This window comes from Geotrypetes seraphini, chromosome 7, assembly GCF_902459505.1.
Source record: "Geotrypetes seraphini chromosome 7, aGeoSer1.1, whole genome shotgun sequence".
In the NCBI taxonomy this organism is placed as follows: Eukaryota; Metazoa; Chordata; class Amphibia; order Gymnophiona; family Dermophiidae; genus Geotrypetes; species Geotrypetes seraphini.
In genome coordinates this window covers 145,785,192-145,802,881 of record NC_047090.1, presented here as the reverse complement: position 1 = coordinate 145,802,881, position 17,690 = coordinate 145,785,192, and positions in this window count along the sequence as shown.

The window sequence follows — 17,690 nt, the reverse complement described above, 5'->3', positions numbered from 1 at the left end:
ATACCGCCTTATCAAAATTCAAAGTGGTTTTACATAATATAAAAACTAAGTATAAAAAGAGCATACGTTAAAAGCAAATTACAAATAATGCTACAAACAATCAAACACACTGACAAACCTTAACTTACCGATACAGGATGAAAAAGGGCAGAAATACAATTTGTATAAAGAGAAAGAGGGGGAGAAGGACCAAAACAAAAGGAAGGGGAACAATAAAATCAATAGTCTAGTATTTTGTAAAATAGGCTAAAATGATTTAAAAAATGGCAAGGAACAGATTTCCATTACCATCCTTAGAAGGACTATTATATACCAAAAGCGTCTTCAAGGCCTTCAAGTTACTTTTAAATTTATCAAGGGATGTAATTTCTCTTATATAATTTGGTGCTGAGTTCCAGATGGTAGGGGCCGTAACAGAAAAAATGCTAGTATCTTAAAGAAAGGATGGATAGCAATAAATCAAAACCAAGCAGGAGTCTGGCCTGACCTCCAGGATTAAATTTTCCACAAGGTTCCAAGATAAACCATTTATAAAGAACATGCATCTTATTATACGACTAAAATTAATTATGCTAAAAGAAACTACTATTCTACCAAAATTCTAAAAGCAAAAAACCCCTCAATTCTCTACTCTATTCTAAAATCTATTGCTCCTATCCCTCAAAAACAAGACATTAATCTTAAGAGCGGCCCAACTGCCCAAAATCTCGCAAATTATTTTTGTAAAAAGATCTGTGAGATACAAAATAAATTTGATCATACTTCATCCAGTGATCCTATTAGTACCCCTACCAACTGCCAACTACCCTTTGCCAAATGCTCTACTTTTAATCTTCCTTCATTAGCTGACATTGAGTGCCTTTTCAAAGAGTTAATCTAAAGGGCTCTTGTTCAGAGTCTATCCCTCCGTTTCTGTTTTGGCCCTTTCATACATCCCCTTATATTAAATAGCCTTACCTCTGGTCTATTACCTTCCGCATAGAAAACTGCCACAATTCTGCCAATAATAAAAGACTATAAATCCAGCCTTGAGGACCCCTCAAATTATCGTCCAATAGCCAACATTCCATTCCTAGCGAAACTAACTGCTTTTACAGATTACGAATGATCCGGTCAATCTCTTAAGTTTCTAGAGCCAAAATATTTAAATATACTAATTCATTCTTTTATTATTGCAAAACTTGATTATTACGATTACAAATCATCCAGAACACCGCTGTTAAACTTATTCATAATCATAAAAAATATGATCACATTACTCCTTTTCTGATCAAATCTCACTGGCTTCCCATTAATCACCGCATCACTTTTAAAATTTTATTAGTAGTATTCAAAACCCTTGATACTAACGAACCCCAATTTATCAATAAAGCACTTATTCCTTATAGTACATCGCGTTCCCTTCGGTCTACTAACCAAAAACTCTTAGTAGTTCCCTCCCTGAAATTTATTGGAACTCGACAACAAGATATGTTCTCAGTGATGGCTCCACAATTTTGGAACACTTTACCTCAGCAATTGAGAGAGTAAAATAATTTGAGTCATTTTAAAAGTAATTTAAAAAGCTTTCTTTTTAAAGGCGCTTTTAATCTATAAATTATGTTCAAAAAATTTTACATTACCTTCCAGGTTTTCACCTTTCCCCTCCTAATGTTTTTTCCCATTTATGGTTCTCTTCTGTACCCTAAAAATATTGAATTGTAGTTCTGCCCTTTTTTTTACCTAGTATCTCGGTTGGTCTATATGTCTGTTGGTCTTAACTATTGTTTTAAAATTTTTAAGTATTATGTTAAAATAAATGTTATTTTTTTTCTATGTTGTAATTCATTTAGTAAAAATTAAATTAAGCGACTCATCAAATTAAAATAAAACTTGAAGCTTGAAACTATTGTTTAGCAAATGAAAGGGTTTCTTGAAAACATATTGTCTTTTCCAGTGTTTGTTTAGAGGGTTAAAGAGAATAGCATGTCTGTTTATGAGAACATAGTTTTCTTCCACTTACATAGTTAGGGCAAATATTGATGAGCTAGTAGTTTATAGAAAATAATGTGATTGTTTCTGTAAACGACATATTTGCAATAGAGAGCAAGGGTCAGCGTGACCTCAGTCCACTTCCCTCTATGGCTGACAGAGGTAAGACAATAGCATGTGCATTGAAAATTATAACGAAAAAGAAAAAATTTGATCACGTCACTCCCCTGTTAAAAAATGCACATTGGTTACCAATTCACCACCGAATAACCTATAAAATTGCCTTAATCTCCTTTAAAACTATGAATGTAATGTAATGTAATGTAATTTATTTCTTATATACCGCTAAACTCCAAAGAACCTTTTTTTTATTCATAAGTATCTAATTCCTCATGAACCTCTGAGCACTTTAAGATCCGCATCACAGCACCTTCTTCATGTCCCATCCCTAAAAATCATTAGTACCTGTAGGGCCTCTTCATTTGCAACTTTAGCCCCTACAATATGGAATTCATTACCATCATATTTAAGGGCGGAGCAAACCTTAAAAAATTCTTATTTAAAGATGTTTATGATTGCTAATCAATCTCTGGCTCCTTTCTTGCCACATTCTGTTTTTACTCATATTCAACATCAATATGATTTTGCCTATTTTCCTTTTGTTTTTAACATTAATTGTACTCTCTCCTTTTAAAATTGTATTTCTCCCCACTTTCCTGTTGTTTTCATGTAAGTAAAGTTGTGTCTTAAGTCTGTTGATTGTTCCCCATTTTTATTTTTATTGTCAAACACAGTATTTATGATTAGCGTTTTATCAAATTTTAATAAACTTGTGATGAGTTAATTCATTGTTGCTAAGGAATGAAGTAACCAATAGAATATTGCAATTTGTAAATGGATTGTAATTGGACGATGCACCAACTACATATGTTTAATAATGAATTAATTAATGATGTCAATAAAATGGTCAGTCACCTGTAGTGGCTAAATCTTTCTGACGTCCCATTATTTTGGGGATGCAGAATTGCTTCTCAAAGCTTTGACTATTACCTACACTTTTGTGTGGATTTCTTTCTCTGATCTTCCCAGAAATAAAATAAAGAACTGAGGAATATATGTAAATTTAGGGGGCAGGTAGCCTGTCCATATGGTTATTTCAACCAAACAGTTGTTATTAATATTTTGTGAATCAATGTGGAGATAATATTTCTTCAGTTTATTTTTTTCTGAAATTTTCTTGTATCACACATGAGATTGATGTGATTGCAGTGGCATGCAGCCAGGGACTTCAGTGAATACCCAGCTGTAACATGCTATTTTTGTATACTTTTTGCTTGGTGCAGTTTGATTGATTGAATGGGCTGCCTGCTCAACCAATCAAACTGCATCAAGCATAAAGTAAACAACAAAAGCATGGCTGTACGGCTGGGCAGTCACTGAGTCCTCCAGAAGGCCCTGATAGCACTATTCTGAGTTTGATTGCAGTATGTAAGTAAAAAGGACATGTCCTTAGGGCCTTTGGGGAAGTCATAGAATCCCCAGCCTACAGTCAGAGCTGGCTCAAGAAGATTATGTGCCCCTAGGACAATTCCCTCCTCCCGCCTCTCTCTTCAGACATGAGGGGGAGAGCTAGAGAGGCACGGCGTAGGCCCACCCAGGGTCAGCATTGGGGATGGAGCAAACAGGGCAATGCTAAATACAGGCTTTCTCTTGTCAGCCCAGAGTTTTCCTCTCCCACATCAGCAGTTCCTTACATTTAATATTGCAACTGACAGCGCTCCTCTCTCCTCCTGGCCTCTGCCAGCGGTTCTTTAATTAATTTTGCAGCAGTAGTGCTACCTACATGCTGCTTGGGGCTTTTCCTCTGACGCTCCAGGGCTTTTCCTCTGACTGCTTGGGGTTTTTCCTCTGACGCTCCAGGGCTTTTCCTACAACCCTCCAGAGATTCAACACAAAGTTAGACAAGTTCCTGCTGAACCAGAATGTACGCAGGTCGGGCTAGTCTCAGTTAGATATGATAGTTATGATGTAAACCACTTTGATCCTTTTTGGCTTTATAGGCGGTATAGAAAGTACAGTTACTTACCGTAACAGGTGTTATCCAGGGACTGCAGGCAAATATTCTCATGTATGGGTGATGTCACCGATGAAGCCGTGGTACAGACCACTTCAAAAGTGTATCACCACTTTAAGTGTTTGGAAAGTTCGCGATAGCCCGCATCACACATCCGCGAGTGCCTTCCCGCCCAACGTAGGTGCACGGTCCCTTCAGTTAAGATAAGCCAGCTAAGAAGCCAACCTGGGGAAGTGGGTGGGTTGTGAGAATATCTGCCTGCTGTTCCTGGATAACACCAGTTATGGTAAGTAACTGTGCTTTATCCCAGGACAAGCAGACAGCATATTCTCACATATGGGTGACCTCCAAGCTAACTAGAATGGGATGGTGGGAGTGTTGGCCTTTAAGAAAACAGATTTTGTAATACTGATTGGTTGAAGTGGCCATCCCATCTGGAGAAAGACTGCAGACAATAATGCGAGGTAAAGGTATGAACTAAGGTTGAGGTGACAGCTTTACAAATGCCCTCAATATGAGTAGATCTGAGGAAAGCCACAGAAGCTGCCATCGCTCGGATTTTGTGGGCTGTGACACAACTCTCCAGTGGCAGTCCAGTCTGAGCATAGCAGAATGATATACAGGCAGCCAACCAGTTGGAAATCGTTCTTTTGGAAACAGGATGACCCAACATGTTTGGGTCAAAAGAGATAAAAAGTTGAGGAGATGTTCTATGCAACTTTGTCCGGTCGATGTAATAGGCCAAAGAATGTAGCACGGTTTCTCCTGCATGAGAATGAGGCTTAGGGAAAAAAACTTGGAGAACAATTAACTGATTGAGATGAAACTCCGTAACAACTTTCGGTAGAAACTTAGGATGTGTGCGTAGAACCACTTTATCATGGTAAAAAACTGTGAATAATAATAACAACAGCAGTTTATATACCGCAGGACCGTGAAGTTCTATGCAGTTTACAATGGTTAAAAGATGCTACAAATTGAGTGGAATTAACAAAGTTAAAGGTGGTGATTAACATTTCTAGGGATCAGTTATTGTAGAATAAGATTGTGCAAGTTAGTTGCCTAGATATTTCAGGAACAGATATATTTTTAGGCGTTTCCTAAATTTTCCATAAGTAGTAGGCATAATCAATTGTTCCAGATCTTTACCCCATAATGCTGCCTGATGTGAGAAAAGATGTTGATGATGTCTTTTAAATTTGCATCCTCTAACCGGAGGGGAAACAAAATTCAAGTGTGAGCTTATTTTATGTCTGTTGGCTGAGAAAGAGAAAAGGTTAGATATATTTAGGGGCTAGACCGAATAGTATCTTAAAGCAAAAACAACCAAACTTAAACTTTACACGCGCCTCCATCGGCAGCCAGTACAGAAGTCGGTAGGAAGGTGTTACATGGTCAAACTTCTTCAACCCGAAAATCAGTTTGACCGCTGCATTTTGTACCAGTTGTAGTCGCCGCATATTCTTTTGGGAAATTGCCAAATAGGCGATATTATAGTAATCAAGTTGACTCAGTGGATTGTACTAGAATTCTGAATGATGACACATCAAAATATGCTCTAATGGACCGAAGCTTCCAGAGAGTGAAAAAACCCTTTTTGATTATGGAATCCACCTGGTTTTTCATGGTTAAGCTCTGGTTCAGTGTTACACCCAATACCTTTATAGTGGATTGAATAGGATAACTAAGTTTATTGATGCATAGTGATGTTTTGGTATCAAGTGGGTGTGACAAAGCTATAGAATTTTTTTTTTTTTCCTGAATTAAGTTTCAGTCTGAATTCAGTCATCCATTGCTCCATCAAATTTAGTACTTCTGTTGCCTTGGGAGTAACTTCCGAGAGAGAGTTAGCAAATGGGATTATGATCGTGAAGTCATCTGCGTAAATAAATAATTTTATCCCCAGCTGGGTCAATTGCGCACCTAATGATGACATGCAAACATTGAAAAGCAATGGGGATAATGGTGACCCCTGCGGCACACCAGATGGATTGCTCCAGGTATCAGAGAGATCGTAATTTAAACATACTTGATAGGTGTGGAACATAAGGAAACCTCGAAACCAGTCTAGCACCTCTTCTCTGATACCAATTGCATCTAAGCATTGTAGCAGTTTCCCATGGAAAGGGTGGATCTGCCACCAAGGCTTGTAACTCACTGACCCTCCTGCCAGAGGTATGTGCAATGAGAAAAAACGCTTTCCAGGTGAGAAACTTGATATGAGCTGTGGCCATTGGTTTAAATGGTGGCTTCATCAACCTGTAAAGAACTACATTAAGGTCCCAGATTACAGGAGGGGGTTTGAGAGGTGGTTTAACATTGAAAAAAGTCCTTTCATGAATCTGGAGACCAATGGATGAGCAGTAAGAGGTTTCCCCTCAACTGGCATGTGAAAAGCTGTAATAGTACTGAGATGGACTGATAGATGTAGATTTGAGTCCAGAGTCAGACAGATAAAGAAGATAATCCAACACCAAGTCCACTGACAAGGAAATTGGATCGTGATGATGAAGGAGAAAACCTAGTCCACTTTTGATGATAACATTGTTGAATGGCTGGTTTCCTGGAGGCGTCAATAATATGTCGAACAGGTTGAGAGAGATGTAATTCAGAAGGATTCAGCCCAAAAGAAACCAAGCTGTGAAGTGTAACAATTGCAGATTGGGGTGTAGAAGAGATCCTTGATTCTGAGCAAGCAGAGGAGGAAAAATTGGTAGAGGTATTGGCTCCCTGGAGCTGAGTTGAAGTAGAAGGGAGAACCAATGTTGTCTGGGCCAAGGAGCAATGAGAATCATGGTGGCTGCCTTGCGCTTGAGTTTGAAAAGAGACTTCAACTTGAGAGGAGTTAGAGGGAATGCAGACAGAAACAGGCCCGTCCAATCCAACAGAAATGCATCAGCCTCCAGATGGTGAGGAGAGTAAAGTCTGGAGCAAAACTGGGGCAACTTATGATTGTGGGGGTCGCAAATAAGTCCACTTGTGGAGCGCCCTATTGAGAAAAGATGGGACGGAGAGCTGCAGAGCTGAGAGTCCATTCGTGAGGCTGAAGAATTCTGCTGAGGTTGTCTGCTAGGGAATTCTCCTCTTAAATGTATTCAGCCTTCAAGAAAAGGTTGCGAGCAATCGCCGAAGTCCAAATTTTTGGGGCTTCCTGACATAACAGGAGAGAGCCCGTGCCTCCTTGCTTGTTTATGTAGTACATCACTACTTGATTGTGTGAAGGAGGAGGACATGAGGGCATAGGCGATGGTGAAAAGCCTTGAAGGCATAATACATCGCTCTGAGCTCTAGGAGATTTATGTGAAATTTCCACTTCCTGGTAAACCAAAGACCCTGGGTCTGAAGACCATCCAGGTGGGCCCCCCAGCACGTGTCCATCATTAGTACCTGTTGATGTGGGGGAAAATAGAATAGGAGACCTCTGGAGAGATTGGAAAATGTCAACTACCATTGAAGCGACTGCAGAAGAGATGATGTCACAGAAATATGTTTGAAGAGACGATCTGTTGCTTGAGACCACTGAGAAGCAAGGACCCATTGAGGAGTGCGACGATGTAGCCTTGCTAAGGGTCACATGCACTGTGGATGCCATGTGGCCTAGAAGAACCATCATGCGCCTCGCCAAGATAGATTAAATTTGAAACATCTGCTGACAGAGGCAAACAAGAATGCTCATGCGATCTGGAGGAAGAAATGCCCTAATTAGAGTAGTATGCAGGATCGTCCCTATAAACTGGAGACGCTGAGTCAGAAGTAGGTGGGATTTGGGAAAGCTGACTACGAATCCCAGTGCCTGAAGGAAGGAGATGATCCGAGAAGTGTCAAGGAGCACTTCCTGAGATGAGACAGCTTTGATCAGTCATCCAGATAAGGAAAGACTTGCAGACCGTGCGAATGAAGAGATGCAGCCACTACACTCAGACACTTTGTGAACACCCTGAAAGACGATGCCAGGCCGAAAGGAAGGACTTTGTATTGGTAATGGCACTGATTGACCTGAAAGCTGTCACAACCTCAGCCCTAAAGCTAGGCTTGTTCTGGATAGAAAGCCACAAAGTCCCAGCATACAGCTGAAAAGAGCAGATCAGTGTGCTAGTTCTGCTACCCACAAATCCTCAGACTCTGAGCCTAGGAAGTCTGCTCAGGTGCAGGAGCTCAGGGAGGAGGGGGGAACACAGATGTGACAGCCTGTCTTGATAGGCTTCTCAGGCCCAAGGATCACTTACCAATGCTGCTCATCCACGTCGGAACGAATGACACTGCCAAGAACACTCTGGAGGGCATAGCTAGAGACTTCGGAGCTCTGGGGGAGAGGCTGAAGCAGACAGGAGCACAGGTAGTATTCTCTTCAATTCTTCCTGTTAGGGGCAAGGGAAGAGACAGGGACGAACGTATTCTGAAGACAAATGAGTGGCTACAACGATGGTGCTGGGAAATGAACTTCGGATTCCTGAATCATGGGGAGGCACTACAGGGACTCCAGGGATCAGACGGACTCCACCTGACCAACAGAGGTAAGAACGTCTTCGGACACCGAGTAGCCCGCCTGCTTCGAAGGGCTTTAAACTAGGTAAGTTGGGGGAGGGTACCCATTTATATACCGGAGCAGTAAGTAACAATCCTGATAAGGTGAACCAAAACTCCACTTCTAAGTCAGAGGTAAGTACCCTTGCTGCAAAAGATTCGCTAGGAGACACTCTAATTCAGATGGGTAACTCTCTAAAGGAGTTTAGACACAAAGAGTGGAGAGCTATGTATGTAAATGCACACAGCCTAGGGAATAAATTTCTAGAACTAGAAACAGAAATAGTAAATGCAGACCTAGACGTGGTAGCAATATCCGAAACATGGTTCACTGACTCTCATGGGTGGGATATAACTATACCAGGATATAACCTGCTTCGCCAAGATAGAGAGGGTAAGTTGGGAGGTGGGGTAGCACTTTACATCAAAGAGAACATCAAGACAACTAGGATCACAGATGTCAAGTACACTGGGGAATCCATCTGGGTAAACCTGGCCAGAGGCGGAGAGAAATGCCTATACCTCGGTGTGGTATACAGACCTCCAAGACAATCGGAGGACAAAGACAAAGAATTAATTGAAGACATTGAGAATATCACCTTACGGGGGGACGTTGTCCTGTTAGGGGAATTCAACATGCCTGATGTAGACTGGAACACATTCTCAGCAACAACTTGTAGTAGCAAGAGGATATTAACATCCATGAAGGGAGTACAGCTCAAACAAATGGTACTAGAGCCCACTAGGGCCCAGGCCATCCTGGACCTGATACTTATGAACGGGGAAAGCGTCACGGAAGTCTTGGTGGGAGAAACGCTGGCAACCAGTGACCATAACATGGTATGGTTCAACCTTAGAAAGGGCTTCCCTAGATCACAAACAAAAACGAAGGTACTCAATTTCCGGGGCACTGACTTCGCAAGCATGGGTGATTTCGTCCATCAGACGCTACAGGCTCAAGAAACAACGGATGATGTGGAAGCTATGTGGTCAACACTGAAAAGGACACTACACGAAGCAACTATCCGCTACATAAAATCGGTAAATAAACAACAAAGAAAGAAGAAACCCCGTTGGTTCACTGATGAGATCTCACACCTAGTCAAGGACAAGAAAAGAGCATTTCTTTCATACAAACGCACCGGGGAGAAAGAAGCTAAAATTGAATACAAGACAAGGTCTGTAGCGGTCAAAACAGCAGTCAGGGAGGCCAAACTTCAAGTGGAAGAAACTCTAGCAAAGAACATTAAGAAAGGGGACAAATCCTTCTTCAGGTATATTAGTGACAGGCAGAAGAACACAAACGGGATAGTACGTCTTAGAACAGCAGATGGGAATTATGTGGAAACAGATTCCGAAAAAGCCAAACTACTGAACGATTACTTCTGCTCAGTCTTTACCTGCGAGGCACCTGGACACGGGCCACAGCTGGAAGCAAAGCCAAGCAAGGAAGACCCATTTCAGAATTTTGGATTCTCACCAGCTGATGTTTACAGCGAACTGTCAAGACTCAAGGTAAACAAAGCCATGGGACCAGACAAATTGCACCCACGAGTACTCAGGGAGCTGTGCGATGTCCTGGCGGAACCATTAACCATGCTCTTCAATCTCTCCCTGAGTACAGGGAGAGTCCCCCTGGACTGGAAAACAGCTAACGTCGTTCCTCTGCACAAAAAGGGTTGCAGAGCAGAGGCTGCAAATTACAGACCAGTGAGTCTCACATCAATAGTGTGTAAACTCATGGAAACACTACTTAAATGTAAATTAGACACGATTTTGGATGAGGGGAATCTAAGGGATCCTAGTCAACATGGATTCACTAGGGGTAGGTCATGCCAATCCAATCTTATCAGCTTCTTTGATTGGGTAACAGGAAAGCTGGACTCGGGAGAGTCTCTGGACATAGTGTACTTAGATTTCAGTAAAGCTTTCGACAGCGTCCCACACTGTAGACTATTAAACAAGATGAAATCAATGGGGTTAGGTGAGACACTAATTGCATGGGTCAAAGATTGGCTGAGTGGAAGACGTCAGAGGGTGGTGGTCAACGGCACCCTCTCTGAGACATCGGAGGTGACCAGCGGAGTGCCACAGGGCTCGGTCCTGGGTCCACTCCTTTTTAACATATTCATAAGAGACTTGACCCAAGGGCTTCAGGATAAAGTAACTCTATTCGCTGTTGACGCCAAACTATGTAATATAGTAAGTGAAAGCAATCTGCAGGATAGTATGACGCAGGATCTGCTTACGTTGGAAAACTGGTCCTCGACATGGCAGCTGGGCTTCAACGCTAAGAAATGTAAGGTTATGCATCTCGGTAGCAGAAATCCATGCAAACCTTACACCTTAAATGGAGAAACACTAGCTAGGACTTCAGAAGAAAGAGACTTGGGAATAATCATCAGTGCAGACATGAAGGCCGCCAAACAAGTAGAGAAGGCCTCATCCAAAGCAAGGCAACTTATGGGATGTATCAATAGAAGCTTCGTTAGCCGCAAATCTGAAGTCATAATGCCACTGTACAGAACCATGGTGAGACCTCATCTGGAGTACTGTGTGCAATTCTGGAGGCCACATTACCGTAAAGACGTGCTTAGAGTTGAGTCGGTTCAGCGGATGGCCACTAGGATGATCTCGGGGCTCAAGGGTCTCTCGTACGAAGAAAGACTAAACAAATTGCAGCTCTACACTCTAGAGGAGCGCAGGGAGAGGGGGGACATGATTGAGACATTTAAATACATCACGGGACGTGTCGAGGTGGAAGAAGACATCTTCTTTCTCAGGGGACCCTCGGTCACAAGGGGGCATCCATTCAAACTCAGAGGAGGGAAATTCGATAGTGACATAAGGAAGTATTTCTTCACAGAAAGGGTTGTAGATCACTGGAACAAGCTTCCAGAGCAGGTGATCAAGGCCACCAGCGTTATTGACTTTAAGAATAAATGGGATGCCCTAGTAGGATCCTTACGAGGGTCGAGTTAAGGAACTAGGTCATTAGTACTCAGACTTAATGGGGTGGGTCAGTAGAGTGGGCAGACTTGATGGGCTATAGCCCTTTTCTGCCGTCATCTTTCTATGTTTCTATGTTTCTATAGGAACAGCTTAGAAGAGCCTGAGACTGCCTGTAGAAAGGAACAGCCCAGAAGTCAGCCTAACTCTGGAAGTGCTCAGCTGCTGAAGCTAATTAAGGCTCAGGAGAAAGCCCAACAGAAGCAGCAGTTTGCCCTTCCCCCACACAGGTCAGGGCGTGTCCTGTTTAGAGCTAAAGTATCAGAGCCCAGGGGGTTTAAGTCAGTGAGTCCTGAGCTGGGGAAGAGAGAGGTCACCAGAGCCAGCCCTCTTGAAGTTGAGCAGGATAATGAGGTTGAGATGGAAGAAGTTGAAGCTTTTCCTGAGGCAAGCCAGCCAACCAGCCTACAAACAGTAAAAGACATGGACACCTCCTTTGAACCGACTGAAGTTTACATGGATGAGAGTTAAGTGGTTTTTCTACTGTTTGATTGCATTTGCTGAATCCTTTTTTATGATAACTTGATTGGGGCTTTTTTGCTGACAAGTGTGAGCAGTGCATGTCTCACTGCTGAATATCAGCACCTTTGTTTTTGGGACTTTTCTGTGAGCTTGTTTTTGTCTTTTTGTTCCTGCTTTTGTGAGACTGTGAGGCTAATTGAGGGAAGTGTGGGGTGAGTCTCCTGAAGATCTTTTGGGTTGGGATCGTGGGGCCAGTTTTGGCAATTCTGAATATTGTGGACTCAGCTACACCCCTCCCCCCTGCTTATAGAGTTGGTGTGGGAAGCCTATTATAAGCCAAGCAAATCCAGTGGAATGGACTGAAACCGAGGAACTCCTTGGAAGGACTAATATAAGGACTGTGAAATGTTTGCACCTAGTATGGTGGTATTTAGTTTTGAACTGTGAAGCCAGGACTATTCAGCCATAATAGAAAGCAGAGTGCAACTGTTTTATACTTACCTGAGAGTAAGGTGAAGGTCTGTCCTTTTGGCCAGATCATTTTTCTTTTGTGGTTTTGTGCACAAGTTTGTGTGAAACGAATTCCTGAGTTCTGGCAGTATTGCTCAGCCAGTGGTACTGCATAATTAAAAGTTTTGTTTTCATTATGAACACTTGGTTTTCCTGACTTTAACTGTGTCATTTGCATTATTGCAGCCAGCAGGACCTTTCAACTTTATGAAGGCACGACCGGGACTATTATTTTGCACACTATCCGGTAGCCCAGATGAGGAGCCGGTACCGGGAGTGTGACAAGGCGAAGATATTTGTGTGAAGCCACATGGATTGGAATGTGGGTATAGGCAAGTGCTGCCCGATTCACGATTTGAATCGGTTCACCGATTCACTTCGAATGAATCGATTCGAATCGATTTAAATTTTTTAAAAATCGGCTTCCTGATTTGGACCCTCCCCACTCACCCCCTAAAGCAGGAGCGGCAGCGCTGCTCTTGCTGGCCAGCCGCTGCCGCATCTGCTTTAGAGAGCAGGAGGGAGAGTCAGTCGGGAAGTGCTGCTGTCGGCTTCCCCCTGGCCTTTCCGAAGGACATCGCATCGAATCGCACCCCCTGAAGGACTGCCCCCCCCGGGAAGGCCTCCATGTTCCCTCTGGCCTCCCCATAGCGTTTACCTTATAGCTGCAGCCTGCAATGAAGATCGTGGTTACAGCATCTTTACTAAGTGCTTTCAGCTCTTTCCTCCGCCCGATCCTGCCTCTGACGTCAGAGGAGGGGTGGGACCGCAGCAGAGGAAAGAGCTGAAAGCATTTAGTAAAGATGCTATATCTGCGATCTTCATTGCAGGCTGCAGCTATAAGGTAAACGCTGCGGGGAGGCCAGAGGGAACACGGAGGCCTTCCCGGGGGGGGGGGGCAGTCCTTCAGGGGGTGGGACAGGCCTTTAAGGGGGGGGTGTAGGCCTTTAAGGGGGGTGCAGGCCTTTAAGGGGGGGTGCAGACCTTTAAGGGGGGACAGGCCTTCAAGGGGGGGACAAGCCTGTAAGGGGGGACAGGCAGGCCTTCAAGGGGGGACAAGCCTTCAAAGGGGGGACAGGTCTTCAAAGGGGGGACAGGCCAGGGATGGTGGCACAGGCCTTCAGGGGGGACAGGCAGGCCTTCAGGGGGAACAGGCCAAGGGAGGGACAAGCGTTCAGGGGGGACAGGCCTTCAAGGGGCAGGACAGGCCTTCAAAGGGGGGACAGGTCTTCAAAGGGGGGACAGGCCAGGGATGGTGGCATAGGCCTTCAGGGGGTTAGGCAGGCCTTCAAGGGGGTACAGGCCTTCAGGGATGGGGGTACAGGCCTTCAGAGGGAGGTGCAGACCTTCAGGAGAGGGAGGCCCTGGTGTAGAAGTACACAGAGGGAAGGAAGGGGGGTTCAAAGAAAAGTGCATATGCTGGACTTTGGGGGGAAGAAATAATGGGTCTAAAAATAGAGGGAGAGAGATGATGGACAATGGGATTTAGGGAGGGAAGGAACAGAAAGGGAGAGAAGTTGGACACAAGGGATGGTGTGGAAGGGGGGGATAGAGATACTGGATAGGAGGTTAGTTGGGAAAAGAAAGGGAGAGATGGTGGACCCTGGGGTGGTGGGGAAGGAGGGAGAGATGCTGGATGAAAGGGTAGTTAAGAAAAGGTGGATCTGTGGATGGAGACGAAAAAAAAGGAAAGATGCCAGACCTCCGGGGAAACGGAAAAGGAAAAGAAACGGAAGGGGAGGACAGAGATGGCAGATGGATGGTTAGAACGGAGAAAAAAGAAAGAAGGAGACCCTGGCAAGCAAGTTATCAGAAGACAACCAGAGCCTGGGACCAACAAGATTTGAATAATAACCAGACAACAAAAGGTAGAAAAACTAATTTTATTTTCCATTTTGTGATTACAATATGTCAGATTTGAAACGTGTATCCTTCCAGAGCTGGTGTTAGACCACAAATGTGAGCTAGGATTTAAGAGAGAGAGGAAAAGTCTTTTTTGTTTGTTTATTTTGTTTACACCATAGCGCCAGTGTGGTTAGGAGAAGGCAAAGGGAGTGAAGAGGCTATAAAAGGGGTGAAGAGGCTATAAAATAAACCCACCAGGATGTTTGAAAAAAACACCCAATTGGGCAGGAAAATTGAATCGAATCGAAAAACCAATTCAGTAGGCTGAATCGAATCGAATCAAAATTTTTTTTTTCCTGAATCGGGCAGCACTAGTATAGGCTTCCTTGAGGTCCAGAGAGCAAAGCCAGTCATTCTGATCCAGAAGGGGATCCAGAAGGGCTAGAGAGAGCATCTGGAATTTATCCTTGACTAGAAATTTGTTGAGATCTCTGAGATCCAGAATGGGTCGCAGTCCTCCCGTCTTCTTGGGGATTGAGTAATGGGAGTAGAATCCCTGGCCCTGCTGAGGGAGAGGAACTGCCTCGATGGCATTCAGAAGAAGAAGAGATTGAACCTCCTGTAGGAGAAAGAACTGCACAGGGTCCAAAACAGATTCTCTTGGAGGATGATCCCGAGGCAGGGTGTGAAAATAGAGAATGTAACCCTGATGAATGATGGTCAACACCCAGAGATCTGTAGTGATGAGCTCCCAACGAGTGATGTAATGTTGAAGCCGTCCTCTGATTGGCTGAGGCAATGGGTGGAAAATGGGAACTGTGGCTATGCCCTGGAGAGACACGTCAAAAAGGCTGTACAGATTTTTGTTGAGCAGCCTGTTTAGGTTGTTGACATGGTTGCTGCTTTTGCTTCCTAGGCTGAGAGGGAGCAGGAGTAGCAGGCTTAGCAGAAAATATGCATTGATAAGATGAAGTAGGCCTGAAAGCATGAGGAGGTGGAGGCTTTTTCTTAGGCTTGACCAAAGTGAACCACCTGGTCTCAAGGGCGGACAATTTTTGGGTAGCAGTATCCATGGATGGTCCAAAAAGTTCATCCCCTAGACACGGAGCATTAAGCCAAATGATCTTGGTGATTTACATCAAGTTTAGAGATACGGAGCCAGGCAAGGGGTCTCAAAGCCACCGACATGGCTGCCGCTCATGAGGTAAGCTCGAACGTGTCAAAGGTGGAACGAACCATATAATTCCTCATTGTAAAACTGAAGCAATACGATTTTGGTGGAGTTTTTCGTGAGGGAATATATTTTTGAAAAGATGAAAACTGCTTAACCAAATGTTTCAGGTAGAATGAAAAATAGAAGTTATAGTTTCCAACTTGGTTCGCCAACATAGCATTTTGGTAAAGGCATTTACCAAATTTGTCCATTGTTTTACCTTCTCTGCTTGGTGGTAGAGAAGCGTAAACCCTAGCCCCTGCAGACTTCTTCAAGGTCGATTCATGAAGAAGCTGAGATTTATCAAACCCAGAGACTCATGAAGAAGCTGAGATTTATCAAACCCAGAGACAGGAACCACTCTGTATAATGAGTCAAGCTTTCTAGGAGCCACAGGAATGGAAAGTAGAGGCTCCAGATTTTTATAAAAAGTCTCACACAAAATGTCATGTAGAGGGAGCTTCAGCAGCTCTTTTGGTGGCTGATCATAGTCCAATGCCTCCAAGAATTGTTTGCTATACGGAGTCCACCTCCAGTGGAATGGAAAGATCTTCAGACATCTTCCTAAGAAATCTGGAAAAAGATGATCTTTCAGAAGAAACTGCTGGCTGAGGACGCTGAGGTGAATCTGAACTGGCTGAATTCTCATCATCAGACATGAGTGGTTCCTGATCCAAGTCTCCAAATAAGTCTGAGTCCTCAATGGAATGAGGTCGGTGTCGAAGACTCGGTGTTGAAGGTTCAACATGTTTCATCTTACAAGAAGCCTTCCAGGACTACAATGGAGTCACCTCTCTAGATGTCTGTGTGGAAGATGACTGGTGCCGTGGACCACCTGTGTCGATGGTCTCCGCACCGGTGGAGCATCAAGTTGAGGTGCAGTGTCACTATTTGCTCAGACTGAACCATTACCCGGAGAGCCGGTGCCGCTTAGACAGGTGGTGTCGACATGGCCAAGAGTTGGGTTGGTACTAGCATTTGAAAATGCTCACCCAATTCCTCCCTTAGCAAATTGTGCTCCACTCTGGTCCGGCGATGAGGAGGCACTCACCGAGATCAGGACTGGGCGCTTACGAGACTTTTTTAAGGTTGGCATGACTTGGCTCAATGCCTTCTTGACCTGAGTCCCAGAAATGGTAGGAAAAAACTTCTTAGCCGGCTTATAGAAGTTTGTAACACCAGAGATGTTTTTATTGGTGTTGAAGTGTGCTGTGTCGTCTTGGTCGGCACCGTCAAAGTCGGTAGTGATGTCGGCTTCCCCTCCATAGTGGCACCGAAGAGAAGTTTCTGTTGCAGAAGGCAATTTTTCAATGCCCTCTTCTGAAGAGAAGAACACTAGGTACAAGTTTCCAGACGGTGCTCTGGTACCAAACACTGGAGACACCAGCGATGTGGATCAGTTACGAATATGGGCCAAGCACAGCGACCGCACTATTTAAATCCCGTCTGCGGGCATGACATCAACTGGATGATTGCCTTGGCAAGATCAAAATCAGAGGCCAAGGTGGTACAACAGGCCCTACCAGGCCGAACCTGCGAGAGAGAAAAAACAAAATTTGTTTCTTTTTTTAAAGAAAAAACAAATAAAGTGACTGAAAAGTGAGAAACCATGAGAGCGGGAAGGCAGCAAAATAGAAAAAATTTTCAATGGCCGTTGAAACGCAACTTCTTAGCTCCGCAGAAACTAAGAAACTGAAGGGATCGCACACCTACATTGGGCAGGAAGGCACTCGTGCATGTGCGGTGCAGGCTATCGTGAACTTTCTAAACACTTAAAGTGGCGATGCACTTTTGAAGTGGTCCATACCGGGGCTCCATCGGTGACGTCACCCATACGTGAGAATGTGCTACTTGCTTGTCCTGGGATAAAGATTTTAATAAGCATAGTAACATAGTAAATGTTGGCAAATACAGACCTGTGTGGTCCATTCAGTCTGCCCAACAGTCACACTCATTATCAAGGCAATGCTGAACCAACAATCTAGTATTTTATTCATTTTGCATCTAAGTTCATCTATAGGATGTCCTTCCTACCCCCTATGTTAAGCAAAACCTGTACATGGAGATGTGTCTGGCCTGGGA